This window comes from Lepisosteus oculatus, chromosome 4 (assembly GCF_040954835.1).
Source record: "Lepisosteus oculatus isolate fLepOcu1 chromosome 4, fLepOcu1.hap2, whole genome shotgun sequence".
NCBI lineage: Eukaryota > Metazoa > Chordata > Actinopteri > Semionotiformes > Lepisosteidae > Lepisosteus > Lepisosteus oculatus.
Window position 1 is genome coordinate 57975079 of NC_090699.1, and position 17528 is coordinate 57992606.

The following is a 17528-nucleotide window of genomic DNA, read 5'->3' on the forward strand; positions in this document are numbered from 1 at the left end:
GGACACGCAACTATCCCAGGGGACAGAAAAAGACTGGAATTTGATAACCTGAAAAGAAGCTGGCAGGTGCGATTTTCAAAAATGCACCCTACAGAAATATTCTCGTGTAGAGATATACAGTAAAGATAGTTTGTGGCTATCATTTAAATGGTCACATACAGTATGACGAGGAAAGGCACTTTATCATGAGGTAAATGACCAAAAGTAGTTTGGCTCCCTTCCCCCATATTCCCTTCCATTTACACCTGAAGAGTTATACCAGTATCTGTAGGGGAATTAAATGTGTGAAAGTGATATTTAAAAGCCAATGTGTCTTCCTCATTGCAGTGCTAGTGTAAAAAGTGGGGAAGCAATGGGACCAGAGAGCTATCAACTTCTAGATTAGCTGGCTCCCAGAAGAAATCCTGACTTTGCTTGCTTTTTTGCTTCAGTAGTTTTTAAAATTGTCAGCATTCATGTCATACGAAAGAATCATATGATGAAATGCATACCAATCTAATAGATTTGGCAGTAGTAAAAATGTCAATTGAAGAAACTGTTCTTTAAAAAAAAATCTGTAACTTATTTGAATGTTTTTGACATCAGGAATGACTGAACATATTATATTACGTTCTTTAATCTGATCATTCTAATATGATATTTTTGTTTTTCTTTTGGTATCAGTATTTTCTGTGGATAATAGATATAATACATATTATTCCATTATTCCAAGTAGAACCCTATCTAAAGATGCATGCAATATAAAGTTTACTCTTCATAGATACTGTAAATGCCACCATAAACTATTTTCTTAATCTCTTTTCCAATTCTGTGAACCTCTCGAAAATATTACATCAGACATTTCTTCAGATATTTTATCAGATATAATCACTGTAAATTACTAATTGGTTCCTACTTCCTTCCAGCACGTTTCTGCTGTACAGATACCCATTTAAAGTCACTCCTGTTTTGCAATGTATCACATTTTCCCTTATTCATTAGGGCTTAATGCATTCTGATACATGACAAAAATCTTTTTCAAGCTCTTTTCAGGTGTATCGATCTAGAGTTTTAGCTTTTGAAGCACAAGGGTGTTTGCTGTTCCAAGCAACAGCACTGTGAGAAAGCTCTAAGTGCTAACAAATTCACAGAGAAGTATCTTTTTAAATATAGATTACATATACAGTACAGTCTACAGAAAACAAAACCACTTTGCTTATCATTTAATACAGATCTAAATTGTGAATATTGTAAAAACAGGCTAGACCCGACAATGTTCATGATGCTTTTCAGTGTAAAGTCTGTATTGAATACATTACCTATAATTGTAACATAATAGTATATAATATATTGTCCATTCTAAAATTGAGTGTTTTTCAACGGAAATAAAACTGTATAGTGAAACAATACATAGATAAAAAAAGATCAATATTTTAATTTATTGTACTTTATTTACAGTATTTTCATGAACAAAGAATACAAAACTCTGTAAGTATTAGAGAATCAGTATAGGCACCAATGAATTGTAGCACCAGGCTTGGCATTGTGTAACAGACATTTGATCATCAGCATCTCACTGCAAAGCAATGGAGGACTGAGAGATTATTTCAACAATTAAACCAAAGGAGGAAATCTTCGTAGGCTGGACAGAGCAAGACTGAGCTGGAATTTAGCCTTTGACATGCCCACCCTTATGAACAATACTGGGGGTTTCTTAATAATAACAATGGACAGTTGTTTAGTCTCTCATTTGTAAAATTACATCATGGTTTTCCCTTTTACTACATGTGGGCTTTGGGTTAGAATTTCTCATCCAGAGGAACGTCCAGAGGAACGTCCAGAGGACGTTCTGAAAAAAGTTCTTCTGGCTGCAAGTGTGCAAAACAGCAAAGCAACTGGAGCAGGGCCTTGGAGCTGTGCATCAGTCCAGTGTAGCTAGTGGTTCCACATGCTTTCCCTTTCTCTCTTTATTGTCAGTCTGATGTCCATTTGAAGCCCAATGTAATGTAATTGATATGTCAAGTCAACACTACCACACTGTATCTATATATATAGTACATACAGTACATGTTTTAATTTTTAATTTGATGTTTAACATGTTTTAATTGATTACAGTACTACAACACTTCTAATGCAAGACAAGATTAAGTATATCATACAATGTCTTCCAGCTTGTAAAAGGCTGCAAATTGGATGTCAGAATTAGAACAAAATAGGTAATATGTACAGTGCAACACAACAACCCTCTTTTAACTGTCTCCAAATTGAATTTGAGCACTAAGTGGATGGTCTTATAAGCAAAAAATGTAAATCTAGCAGTGAAAGACAGAAGTTGCAGTTAAGCACTCATTTAGGAATGTTGTAGAGTGTATCTCATAAGTTAAGTTGGCCTAATTATACTCTGAAAAATAAGGGTATTCTCAACCTGATGGTTTGTGTTATGTGTAATCAGACTAAAACCAATTTGTCCATAAAAAAGTGGTAAATTTAAAGTGGGTATCTCTTAGAGATAATTTCATTGTGGTTCTATTTTGTGTTCTGGATAGAGATGTCTTTTCTTTTAAAATGTAACACGCTAAACTGATGTCACCATAGGGTGCAACAATTCATTAATTCAAGTGCATTTTTCTGGTAAAGTGCAGTTCTACAGGTAAACGCATTAACTGATCCACTTGAACAGTGCCATGACAGACAAGTCTAAGCATACTTACTGTACTTTAACTTCTTATGCATTTTCTTACTGTGTAATGTTATTCCTTGTGAATAAGATTACAGATTTCTTCACTGTCATTGCAGTGAAAGCTAGAAAAGAATTGTGATTGCTACACAAAGAATAAATGTCTCAGACACAATAGATCCTAGAAAAGAAACTACAGTAACTCATTGGTTTTAAGTTCTTATAACATCTTGTCACTGATAAACCTCAAAACTTGTTCTTCTCTATGACAAGAGACTGGTGACTTGAGTTATCGGTGACATTGCAGTTCCGGACTACTATTAGTATGCCTGAAATGTTTTAGTATATAATTACATTCAGGGTTATATAAAAAAGGGTGAAAACCATTCATCTCTAGTGTATTCTCAGAAACTAATTATGACATACTTCTCTGTTTTAATATACAGTGTATATATAATTAATCATACTAATTCTGCTCTAAGTACAACAACATAATAGATTATAATATATTTTCAGTTTGATCACAAGTACAAGATATGTAACTATTTATCATGATGGCATTACATGAATTAGTGATTTCCAAATAATTCATAAAGTATCCTGAGTTAAAAATGGTACTGGGCATTATTTCATTTTTACTTCAATAAAATGTATCTCCAGCTTCTACAGGTACAGTATGTGTATGTAGGTACTGTACTGTATGTGTACAGTATATGTTTATGTGTAATTAATTAATGGTACACTTTTTTTAAACTTTTCTCAGAATCACAATCTCTTATGAATTATAAAAATACTGCTACAAATATGTTGCACACATCTCATCTAACTTATAGTACAGTGTTTTAAAAACAATGAAGCACTGGATAATGTTTCTTAAATGTCAAGTACTTTTAAGATATTTCTTTTAGGTAATTGAGAAGTTACCTAAACCATGCCTGATTTTCTGTTTGTATTGAAGACTCAGATTCAGAAACCTCAAGCAAAATTGAAACATTAAACGAGCCAGTTCATTATAGTTTTCAGTCTCAGTAGAGATGGCCACAAACCGCATTGAAAAGCAAAATAAACCACAAATTGTTCAATTGTAAAAGTTCTGAAAGTGTCCATTATCTTGGCTGCTGCAGTATATCTGTTGCTAGGCTAACACTGTTAAGAATGAATAATGCATGACATTCCCACTAATTAGCAAATACAGCTACATAACATTGTGGAGTAAAGTCACTATTTGCTATGCATTTGTCATACAAAATATATTGAAATAAAAATGTGGAAGTTAATTTCTTTTTTTAAACTATATGTGAATTATTTTCACCTCACAAAGCATTAAGTAAAGTATCTGTGTTTCTTTAGCATTAATTTTTGTTTGAATAGTCATGAGGAATTTGCCTGGCCATTCTTGCTTAATGTGTCCCTAATAGATTTTTTGAAATTATGAAAATGAATTATGGAATTGTTTTTAATCCCAAAAAAATTGTTTTAGACCAAGACACAAGAGAATTATAAGATACAGAAAAATAAAAAAGAGAAAACAAAGGGTAAAAGAGTTCTAATTCAAAATTTTATGAGGATTTGAGAAAGCACCTACATTTTCTGTTACATTTTTGGCACTAGCAAAATATTAATTGGCTGTATCTCTTTCCATAGCAACACTTTCTGCAAATCCATGCAACCACATGTGGTTAAAAACTATTTCAGTTTCCATCCAACATCATAAATAGATTTTACTGGCTGCAAGTAGACATACTAACAGTAGGAATTATTGTCTGAACATTGATAGTAACTTTGAAATTGTCATTGAGGAGGAGCAACTGATGTCTCGACAGTATACTCACATTTCTAAGCACATTAATCAAATGTACACAAATGTGCTCTATTGCTTGACATTCCCAAAATGTACAGTACACAGACAGGTGTGGAGTTTTACCTGAGCATAGCCAAGGCTTGAGCCAACAATGTTAGGATCTTGAGATCATACAGTTTAACCTTCACTTTTCAACGAGTGATTAGACTGAAAGAGCCACTCAGAAGCTCTGCAAGAAAGTCATTAATTATTTTTTGTGTTAAAATTGTCTGTTCAATTAATAGAAGCAACTGCTTTCTTGTTCTTCCTAGCATTGTAAATGAGTGCCTCCAACATACTATTTCTGCACATCTTATGATGTCATTCTTAATGGATGACGTGACGATCCTATCCTATCCGTGACGATAACCACACTTAATGGTATATGTTAAATTAATTTGAGTAGGTGGATGATTGTTAAGAAACCGAAAGCTAAGCATGCTGCATTCATATTCAGAATGAAAACGGGTTGTCCATAGGCAGTACTGTTTCATTTTCAGCCTTGCTGATATTTATTTAGAAGAGGAGCATTGCTTAATTTTTCAGATCTATGCAATTTAAACAGATGTGAATTAGTAAAAATAGGCTGCAGTGAATCACCACTAATAAGACAGTTACCAGTAGGATATTAATTATATATAATTTTCTACATTCAAATCAACCCACATTGGCATTATATTCTTTGTATCTCCTTTTTTCCTTTTTATAGCTTCCTGGAAAGGAATTTGTTTTGGTTTTTTTCTTTATGTGGCTGCCGCTTTGGTTGCTGGTTAATATAATAGTACCCTTCAGATAGTTTTCTATCTTAAGCAAAAGAATGTCAGGAAGTGAAACGTGAAGACAATTTTTGGAGAAGCATATTTTAAGATACTGTGCTGTAACTAATGGCATTATCTTCCTTACAGACATGAGGAAAATGTCTATTTTTTTTCTGTTAATCCGTTTATAATTCTAAAAGTTTAAAGTTTAATGAACTAAAACTAACACCTCTGAGTTCTCATAGAGATGACTGTGCCTTTAGTTCTAGGACTTTTAGTGGAGAATGTAAAAAAAAATATGACAATAAAAGACTGACTTGAATGTGTTAACAAAATGTAAACCCATTATTTGTCAGCAGTTTTTGTTAACCAGAAGCTTCTTCTTCAGTTAATGAAAACCCAACATTAGTAAAATGGGTTTGAAGAGACATACTGTACAGTATCCAGAAAAGGTACTCACTCATAGCAGAGGTTGATCTCTATAAGTCTGACATAGCATGTCAAGGCCATGTTGTTAGTCTACTGTGATCATTGTTTCCCCAAGTGATAGCACACAACTGGCTGTATACCCATAGGGCATAGATTGGGATGAATCAGAAAGAAATCTCTTGGTTTTTCAGCAAAAAGGGCCTCCTGTGGCCCACAAAAAGATGTATCACAGATTACAAATTGAATTGGCATATAATAAAAAGTCTTTGGTAGTTCCAAATTTATTTAAAATGAACTGAATTGATCACTTTTTAATTAATGGGCAGGGTGTTAACATTTATTACTAACATTTGTTTTGTACTTGGGCCCACATTTACCATCATTTAATTTTGGTTTTTGAATAAAGCAAGTGTTCACTGTGTGTTCTTGGAATCTAAGAATGCTTTGTGATAAATCTATTTCATATGGATTTTTTGGGTGTGTGGCTGCAGAATTTGACAGTAACAAACTGCAAACCAAAAATCAATTACTAATTGATGTATATTTAATGTAAGCGGTCCCTCAACAATAAGATGTAGAAACGTAGGGATGTTATCTATCAATGTTATGTATAGATTTATTTTTCTTACAGCATCATTAGCAGCAAACATTTGCAAATAAAACATTTGGCAAGAAATGTGTATTATATGAAGACCGGACAAGTCCTCTTTGAAAGATGAATGTTAATTCTTATTGTATACCATTATCTTCCCAGTTTGTACTTCCTAATCTTTGTTCCATTGTCTTCCAAGACATCAGCATGTGTGCTGTAACTTACCAATCCCTACATTAAGAAATCCATTTTCAGTCTTTGATCATTCACATTATTGAACATTATTTTGGATGTGTTTGTATTATATATTTATATGATCAAAAACAGTCCTCTACAGTGGTTTTGAAAAACAGATCTTAAGAAAACTGGCTTCAAAGTAATTAGAGTTTATCACTCATTTATGAAAAGAGCATTTCTAAATATTAAGTAAATGCAGCTAAATGTAACTGCTTAATATTTTATCTTCTGCTTTGAACTGTCACTTTCGATTGATGCTGATTGACTTCTGAGGCAGAAAAATGTTCATTATCTGACTGTGAAATATGGTTCTCCTAAGAAATCAGCAGAAGAGCCTGATTATTAAATGCAGGAGCACTTGGATCTTCAGAATCAAATTATCTGAAAACTGTTTTGGTGCTGGTACGTTTCAGGTCCTGGACAAACAGCCACTCAAAAAACAATATTCACAAATCTTTCTACTTTCACTAGCACTGTTCACTCAAGATAGGCCTTTTTCAGAACTAATTTTAATTATTTGATATGTAAAATGATTGAATCATTTGTATATAAAGTAAAAACAATAGAAATTGTGAAATTTCAATTGTGAAATTGGGACTTTGTTCATATTTAAACAATTTACTTAATCTGGGAAACAAGTTTTGATTTTGTGACTTTCTAAAAATGGTACACATTGTATTTCATGACATTGAAATATTGAAGATATTAAAACAATTCTTTAACTCTATTAAAAATGAACAGGGCTTTAAATTCAGTAATACTCAAAAATAATCTGTTACACAACCACAGGTAGAGGGCAGAAAAGTTCTCCAGACGTCAGCAAAAGGCAGGATGATCGAATAACAATATAAACGTGTTTAAACATCTTAAAGTGCTGTAATTTGTGATTAACAAGAAAATGATCTAGCAGTACTACTTATTAGTCTGTGAGCATTCCATGTTATTCAACTGCTGAGGTATCACTAATGATAATCTTAATAATGTTCTATCATTTGTAATTTCTGAGTACTTTTTAATGTAAGCAAATGCCAATTGTAAAGCTGACAGACTATCATTGGCAGTATAAACTACATAAATAAATCACACTCTCAGTGGAATAGTAACAGTGGTCTAGACAGCAATGCTAACTGAAAAAAATGTTGATAAAAACAATCAGCTAGATGAGATTACCCAAGTATTCATAAAATGCATACAAATTACCAAGCACAGCTACTAACCTTGTACAGTATATATCAATTTGAATGTTCATGGTATAATGTTACTTTGTGGACATGTAATATTACAGTTTAAGAACCTTGTGACAAAACATATCCCAGAACAAGTTCACTCTTTGAAAAAGTGTATGATCTAAGGGGAAAAGAATGCTTTCAATTTAAAGGATATCTTCTCTGGCAACTTGTCTGTTCACATTGCCATTAACTTCCCTGTCGCAGAGAGATAATTGACCTTGTGCTTCATGAGGTGCCCTTCACCTTAAAATGGTGCTGACAAGATTCTAGTCTCTAGTCAATTATAGAGTGAACATGAATGCTTAATTCACATTCAAAATTCTAATGTTCAGTTATGCAAACACAGCTTCACAACCCCATAAAAATCTTTACTGAGGTGCCTAAAGAAGACCTCTGCTGACACTGCAGTTTTAAATGACAAGTTATTACATTTGGGAAATAGAGGGATTTTAAGACAAGTATAATTCAGAAGCAATTTGAATAACAAAATTATTGTCAGTGTTCATTGTTATTGGGCATCTTTTATATATATCTAATATGTATGAGGTGTTGATATCTATGAAGAAAAAATTACTCTCTTTAACACTGATAGGATTTTGAGGCAGTTTCTTGTAAATTCAAGCCTAAAGTATACAGTATATTACCATTTCTCACCTAATATAGTGTGTATCTCACAATGTAAAAAAATCCTCGTTTCATTCATGTTTTACAGCAGTTCAGAAATAATAAAAAGAAGACATTTTATTATTTGCTTTTTCAGATTGTGAACATGAACAAATGTTTTCATCTAATTGTGATTTCTAATTGTGAGCGATTTTCTAAGTGACCGATAACATACAGTACATTTAAAATAATAGAGACACTACTTATTTAATATTCAAGAAAGGTTAGGAGATGCTTTTCTTCTAATGATATGTTCAAATGAAGTTCTGACGACTTGGTCTTAAACTGCCATAGCACTGTTGTAAGAGTTTGGGTACTTATCCAACCCTACCCAATTTCATAATTCTCTCCCTAATCTGCTGTGCATTGGGGCTGATAGTGCATCTTGGCTGCCACACGTCAATCTGGTGCATTCTGTACTTCAGTGCTGGGCAAAGTAGGTCTGCTCCAAAAGTGAAAAGAGATTCGGGATATTTCAGGATTTAAAACAGCTATACAGTGAAGTAAACTAATTATTATTGTACTTGAACTTTATTCTGATGATAACTGAACTAACAATGAAACATTATTTAGAAAGAAGGTTCTGGAATAGAAGTACAACTGAACACTCTGCATTTAAAGGCTTAGAGAAATACATACAGTACAGTATGTTACATGTCCCTTTGTTGAGCAAAGGCTGAACTGAGCAAGACAAAAGACGAAAGTGAGCACGAAAAGCAGGGAGCACATTGACTAGCTATCAGATTCCCTATAAAAAAAATAAGTCCATAGACTATAGTTCTTTAAGATTCATTAACATTCAAGCACCACCGTACACAGACATCAGGTTTTCAGAATTTGGGATATTTGCCATATTTACTTTGATTGTTGAATTTAATACAGGGCAGCTATAATACAGCAGTAAGAAGCCACTTACATGTTGATTGAAAATCAATCCACACAAAAAAGGGACTGTTCACTGTGGTTTCAAATAAGATAAGCTGCACAACCTACAGTATATTCCCCCATTCCTTCACCTTCTGATTTCAAGTGTAAAGCATACAAAAACATGCTTTTCTGTGAAAATATAATGCTTTTTCTTCATTTATTAATTGTTAAACATGACCAGGTTGAAGGCAATCATTTGGCCATACAACCAGTGAGAGAAAATATAATTAAAAAACCACAATGAAAAACCTTAACCAGGCATTACTAAAACCTTTAATTACTCAGTAGGGCTATATGACTAATCTATTCACTTATTTAGGTGCACAACAACAAACCATGAAATGAACAAAATTCCAACCTCAGCAGCAGTCCATTGTATTACAATGGCATGCAGGCAGGAGTCCAAACAAACCAATTGTCTTGATTATGAAGTGTGCTTCAGAGCAGTGTGTTTCATATGTTCTCAAAGCTTCGATAGAACTTGCTTTTGTGCAAGTCGGGGTAATGTGTAGAGGGTCTGGATTTGCCAGGCTGACTGATTGATCCTCCAAGTATCTCACCCTTATGAGATCTCACATTGTCAGACCTGAAAGATTAAATCTCCCTCCTCTGTGAATGTAAAACAAGCCGTGGATTCAAGCCAATGGATATACCAAACTCCAGGAGTGAGTGACACTAACTACTTTCACAATGCTGTGATTTACTGTTTCACAATACTGAGTAGAGTTTGAGAGTGAGTTGTAAAGAACATGCTACATGTTTTATTTGTTGCAGTGAAATAATGCAGACTGTGACACAGCCATAGTCTAATATTGTTAGACCATCATATGTTTATAGAGTCGTATAAATATACAATTTAAAATGCAATCTACTATTACAATAAACTGCTGAATACAAACATATGGTACACCTTTAAGAAGTTGTTAACAGCAATGTCTTCTTTGGTGTCTCTAATATTGTAACTGCAATAGTGCATAAGAAAGTGAATACAGTAATCCCCTGTTATATGAGCTTAATCTATTACCCAAAGATTGCTCGTAAGGTGAAAACTCGTATAATGGAAATTAAATATCCATTATTTCCCACATTATAATTTCCAATTGGCTCCAGAGTTAAAAAATGTTCCCTCAAACCCCACTCCCCAAAAACCCCAAAATTTACCTTAATACAGTGCAGAACAGTACCTAAGTATAAAAACAATAATATTTCTGGCTAATTATTCAAGTAACTAGCTTAAAGTCATTAGCTGATGAATAAACAATTTGTAGGAAAACAATAACATTCCTGCTCATTTATGGTACAGTAGTAACACTGTTACAGTCATTAGCAAATGTGTTAACATATGCTACTTTCCTGTTATATTTGCACTTAACTGACACTTTTATTATAATAAAAAAGTTTAAATATAAAAAAATAAACAGTAAATTCCTCATCTGAGAAGATGAGAGAAAAAATGGATCTCTGCAATGCTATAAGAAAACCCATAAGAGTGGAATTCTGCTCATTAAATGAAAAAAGAGGTAGGAATCACTACATCTTGTATACATGAAAACCTGTATAACGGTTGTTTTTGAACACCTTTGAATACAGTACAGTATGTGACTATTTTGCCCAATCATAATGTATCAAGTAATTACGAATTGTTACATAATGTACAATTACTTTGGCTAGTTTACCACTTCATAAAAGAAGCTGACAAAGACTGATGTTGAAAAATATTACAATAAGAGAACTCATCAGACAACTCAGCATTCTAAATAAAATATTTATCCAAAATAAGGAAAAGTTCTTCCACATTGCTTTTAAATTCTTTTTTTGTGTGTGTGGTGAAGACTACAACATACATTTTAGTAGCATTTTAGTAGGTGAAATTTTTGGATCAGGAAAAAACAACAACACACTAATAACAGCTAGCCCCAGAGCATTAATAGTGTTTACTGCTTTTCATTGCTGTGGATGCTGTATGTACCTGTCAGCTTCTAAAGGGCATCTGCGCTGACTTGATATGTTGCACAATAAAACCTGAGGGTTCATCTTGTCCTGAAAATCACTGCTCACCTATCACCGCTCTGACCTTTAACAGAATGCGCCGAAACACTTTCTCTGGGTAACACATGTCAATATCACTAGTGAATTGCATTACCTACCTGCATGCTCGTTGGGATCCTAAGCTAATTAAAACCACTGAATAGAAAAAATAGAACCAGGTTATAATTTAAGATCCTGTCAAAATCCCAGGAGGCATGTTAAATCTTTTCTCAGATCTTAATAGATCACAGCTATTCTTTTCTGTGAACTTTGGCATAATGTTACATACAGTACTGTATACTAAAGCCCCATCAGTGATTCTGGCACTGATGCCAGACACTTCTGAAAGACAACACAGGTGTTACTTCACGTCCATGATCCTGGAGTGGTTTTAAATACGGCTAAGGAAAGTGAGAAGCAATAATGGCAATGCTACTCTACATTGAATGCTTATAGTTAGAAGGGGACTCACCTTGGCTTCTGCTTCACTTCTAGATGTTTCTATTTTGGTTTTACTGTATCTGGTATATATTTGATTTGATTATTCATTTTCTTTTAGAAGCTGAGACTTCAGTTTGATTTATTTATGTGCCACTACCTGCTGCAAGCTTTGGAGTTGCTGTGATCCTTGCCAGCTGGGATCAGTCTCTCTTGTTGTGTCTCAAAGCTACTCTTTGATGATTAACTTGTCTCCTAGAGGCAACTACCCTGGGATAAATGGCCAGGCTGGCTGACCACTGGTCATCCCACTAGTGTATTACATAGTGAGATCCTTGACTGGCTGAGCTACATTTGTTTCTCAGTCTTTTTAATACATTTTGCAGAGTAAGCTAAGCCACTTTATTATCCTCTCAGTACTTACTGTACTGAGAGAAGGAAGACTTTGCTTTGTGACCTTCACAACTGACCCCAAGAAAAGTTGACCATGTTATTAACTTTTCACATTTCATTTAACTTCAATTCATGGGAATACAAATGCAGGGTTAAAATTCATCTTTTCTGACAAAGACCTGGTAGATGAAAGAACAGTAAATAATGTATACAGAGCTCTTAGTTACAGCGAAAAAAGGACTTCTTCCCCTAATAAATCATCCACAGTGTCTGTGCAACATGAAGTTCATGTGAAATCAATGAAGGATACCTCAAGGGCTAAGAGAGGATGTGTTTTCTGCTAATGTAATCCTGGTTGGTTGAACCATGACACACTGTAACATCACTGTAAAGTTAAATACATGTCTCAGAGTAGCTGGTTAGTAGTGCTTTTTTGAGCTTATTTGACCACGAAATAAATATTTGTTTTACAGCATCTGCAATTACCCAGCATGGAAATCTGAGAGCAACAGAGCTCATTTTTTGCTAGACATTTATTAAATTATCAAATTAATTCCCTAACTGAACCTGCTTTCCAAAGTCCTCATCCACCTGTTTTAAAAGATTTATTTAAGCTATGGCAGACAATGGCTATTGCAGATTTGACCTCCACAGTGCTGTTTTAACATGACTCAGCTCTTTCTTGCCTTAAAGAAAGCAAGTTTAGCAAGAAATGGTATATACTCATACTCATGAAGGGAAGACCAACTTGAGATGTCCAAATCCAGATGTTAAAAGCTGAAGATAAGTAATTGAAACCTTTGTGAAATGTCTTGTAGCCTTGGCACAAAATATTGAGGACTGGTACAATACATAAGGGAGATATACAGTACACTGTAATATTTAGACTTTAAGTTTTTTTCTGGCTGTAAATGACACAAAACGACATCTCTTACAAAACATTCCAGTGGAAGCAGAACATTTACTATAAATGCAGGATACTGTACAGTGTCATCTTTTTTAGCAAGACAGTGCTTAAACAAAAAAAAAATGAATCTTTACTATTTTATCCATAGATGTCTTAATTTACCTGGCACTTTATTCTAAAATATGGACAATCTGCGTCAAAGTAGACCAAAGTAGACCAAACATTTAAGATGCAGTTAAACATTAAAGCGTTCTGAACATTCTGACCCTTAACTTCAATTGAATAGAAGTTACACAATTTATTTATATTTTTAAGTTGGCTATCTGAGTCATTAATGGCTCACTTTTAACTTTGTGTTAAAAAAAAAAACAAACATGGTGATTTTATTGAAACCTCAGGAGGAGGAATAATCTAAGTCATATAACACATAGAACTGAATCATTTGTATGAATGACTGTGCAGACCGGGGGCGGGAGGGGTTGGACAACTGCATAATTTCACACACACAATCCCGTTTTGAAAGGAGAAATGATCTGAAATTTTATAGCTATCAAAAATAGGCAGCAAAGTACCATCTATCATTTTTTTTTATTGAAATACAGGTGACAGACACTTGGTTGGTGAGTGAGTGCTAGATTGTAATGAAAGTGAGTAATACACACCTGAAGCTTTTGTCCTTGGAATTCTGATAAACTGCACACAAGTTTCTGTGTCCTTGGAAAATCTGCAACATATTAAACTGGGAAATCATTTAGTAATGACACCATTGTGAAATGAAGGAAAATGAACTCGTTAACACAAGACTTCTTCAGGTTCAGAGTGGTTTTAACAGTAAACTGTATTCTACAAATATATTTGCTTTCCAATAATTTATGTATATTAAATCATACTGCTTGCTTCTTTACTTTGTATTCACTGTAATATAAAACACATCTTTCTTCTACTATGATGTAAAGGTTATTCAAGAGAAACCCATGGATAATTATGCTACATTCTAGTAAAAACAAGTTTGATTGTGCTATTTGGAAGATTTAACTGTTTTATTACATTCTCTTCTGCTTTTATATTTGTACGATGCAGTAAACGTTTATAAAGGCAGTAGAGGGCGGTCATTATCATAACTTGGAGAATATTGCAGTACAGTTTGCCACCCTGCTGTGATTGTGTAGTGCTCTTTTCTGTTTAACCAGAAAAACACAATAAAGAAATAATTGTATGTAAACTACATTGCACACTAACCTTTTTTCAATGTTATTATGGTGGCAATTTGTGATTTTCTACTTTCTTTACTTGTGATTTAAATTAAAATACATAACTTTAATGTTTTCTCAAAATTTATTCAGTCTAATGTCTAGTCTCTCTATTTCTTTCATAGGGACTGAATGACATCATAACCCTAAAAGGTGTTCTTTGAGAGATACATTACAGTATAATATGGTAAAAAATAGCTGTGTCATGCTGATATGAACTGTCAAAGTTATCTTTATTTAACAAATTCTTTATAACCTGTAATACAATGGCAGGACTGTAAATCAGTGTTAATACTGTATACTGCTACTAACATCTGCTGTACCAAAGATTAATCAAATGTTTACTTAAAAAATTAGATTGATCTCATATGTATATATTTAAGAATAGTGTGCTTTTTGAAAACATGTACTGTATACAGTATTGTTTGGTGTCCTGAAGTTTTACCTGATGCATAATTTAGATTGTTATAACTGTCTCAGGAAGAAATAGATTACAGGGGGCACAAGCTCAACAGCAATAGTATCGTCAAAACCAATATCACAGTGTCAAGGAGCTTTTTCATCAGTCAACAGAGGAAACTGAGAAAAAGTTCTCTGTTGAAGAAAACCGTTATTATTCCTGAGACTAGGGACGCCCCTTGAGGGGAGAATGTGAATGAAATATAGAAGCTTCACTGCTTCTTTGTAGGGAAGTAAAGGATGAGAATGCATTTCCCTCCATTTTTTCCAATGGAATTAGTTTACTGATAATATTTTATATACCAATACCTGCAAAAGCAATCTTTTCATAGCATAAGACTGCAGTGTAAAGCATTTTAAACATTTAAAAAATAGATGCTATCTTTGAAAGCCTCTTTTAAAAGATTGAGAAACATTGTAGTGACTTGAATATTATGCTCTGGAAGCCTCAAGTTATTTCTGGACGCTCAGAAGGTCAAACTGGTAGCAAATCATATGCACCAGTTGTGGAGGAAGTTAGGTAGATATGTACATAGCCAGTGCTGAGAAGGTTCCAGGCTATGCATGACTGGAGACATTAATTTTCTTCATTCTGAGCCTTATTTTCCTTGGAACCACATATGAAGGGTGTTGAATGGATGTGACTTTAAGAGTGTTGAACACATACAATGTATTACAATTTTGATCCTTTTCTTTGAACTTTATTATTAGACTGACTTTTGTAAATGACTGTTTACCATTTTGTGTGGATTTTGTGTGTCATTTTGCCACATTTATGTATTTTTAGGGAGGAAATGAGCTAAATATACTTTTTTTTAATCTTCCCCTTCCTGCTTTATTCCTTCTTCAGCTTTTTTTAGGAGTTAGCCTCTTTCATCCTATGGAAAAGGTGTCTTTTATTGTAATAAACAAGGGTCAAATGAAGTGAACCAAAGTATATATACAGTACTGTATTACACATTATCCTCTTCATAACATGTGTCTGTTAGCACACTCAGTGAAGAACTAAAAATAAAACATTATCCAGCAAAGTCTCCCAAAGTCAGATTTATGTATCCAAGGCTAATGATTAAGGACATTGTTGGACACCAAGATGACTCAGGCATTTAAAGAATAAATATTGTGATCAAGACATCACAAGTTCAGCTGTAAGTGGGATTCCATGGGCCACAGTTGGTTAAAAAATAAAATAAGAAAAATTCAGTAACACAATAAAGGAAAACACGTTTCCAAAACGTACTTAACCACAAACACTCCCAAAATGTGTACACTCAGATTTTCACGAGGGACTATGAACAAGATTTCTATGGTAGCATCAAAAGGATTCAGGTACACTCACTGAAAAAAAAATAGTCAAAGAACTTACACGTAAATGAAAACATATAACATTCAAAAAGATGTTAAGCAATTATTACTAACATTGCTCATTCAGTTTATGGACTTATGAGCTTTGACAATGCAATATACAGAATTATTCTAGGTTATGTAGTACATTTACTAAGACAGATTTGGAATGTGAAAAAAGATGTGAGGCTGTAAGGTAGAACAATGTAGATAATTATTCAGATTCTTTGAGCTCTTTTTTATTTGAGGCAAGTAATAAGGTGGAGATTTTCGGTTCACTGAGTTACTAATCATCAATACAATATTTGTCAAAATGCATAACTGAATACATGCTGTAGCAGTACAGCCAGTTCAGACAAAATGGCAGCCTGGTTAAGACCACATTACCCAGATGCCTTTGGAGAATGAGCTATAGCTGCCCTCAATCACCAGATCAGCTGGTGGAAGGCTATTGGTCAGGTGAATGTTTAAAAGTCAGGAAGAAGAGGCTATCAGGGTCAGTCAGCCACTGATTGATGTTAGCCATCTGGAGACAGAAAGGCAGTGTGCTGTTGCTGTGTGCAACATCTTCCGAGAGGAAAGAAAAATCTATGCAGTTTATGCACACACACATACAGTACATATACCGTATAGTCTGGTGATGAATAATGTTGCCGTTACTGGGGTAAGTCCGGTAGATAAAGGCATCTCTTGGTTATTTGATCATTATAATTGGGTTTATAGGTTTTCAATAGTGCAGAATTGTTATCAGCTATAGTTATTGCTGCCCTGAACATATATCTCAAGTAGTCAGTCCTGGGTAATTACAAATAGCTAGCCACCTTCCTGCAGATCTGAGATCCTACCATACAGTTTAGTAATGGTACAGTTTAGTAATAATTATATCCCAAGGACAGACCCTGAGTGCTTTAAGAGCTTCACATTATGACATTTCTTCAGAAACATACCCAAAGCACCTTTCACTGAACCATGACATTGCTGGAGTGTGATTGAAATTGGCAAATCTTGCTGTCATTCATATGAGCAAGTTTCACCTTTGCTTGTACAGTGTCACAAACAGACATCTAACCACACATGCATTGTCACACCACTTACTCAAGACATAGGAAGGAGAGGGAAAAGGAGATGTGAGCTCTCCAGGCACATCAGACCCTCTTATAATGTCACACTGAAACATTAAATAATGCTTCAAATTATGGGGTGAAAATGCATGCCTTTCAGTAAATGCATATACTGTATACAGGTGCACAATTATACAGAAAGGAGATTCTCTTTGCTCATGTGGATTAAATAATGTGTCATTGCAGGTTTGCAGTGAATTCGTTTGTGAATTAAAATACAAGATTAAGGTGCACTTTTTCCCAATTAGCTATTGACT

At 34.0% G+C, this 17528-nt stretch overlaps 2 long non-coding RNA genes across 2 annotated transcripts in view; one reads left to right on the plus strand and one right to left on the minus strand.

Annotated features, from left to right (window-relative positions):
* The window catches only part of LOC138238442 (uncharacterized), an 86290-nt gene that overhangs the window by 33056 nt on the left and 35706 nt on the right, over positions 1-17528 (plus strand). The gene's annotated exons all lie outside the window — the stretch shown is intronic.
* The window catches only part of LOC138238441 (uncharacterized), a 102026-nt gene continuing 98257 nt past the window's right edge, over positions 13760-17528 (minus strand). The window contains exon 4 of the long non-coding RNA XR_011189487.1: positions 13760-13836. This is a non-coding gene — a long non-coding RNA (uncharacterized lncRNA). The remainder of the gene's footprint in view (positions 13837-17528) is intronic.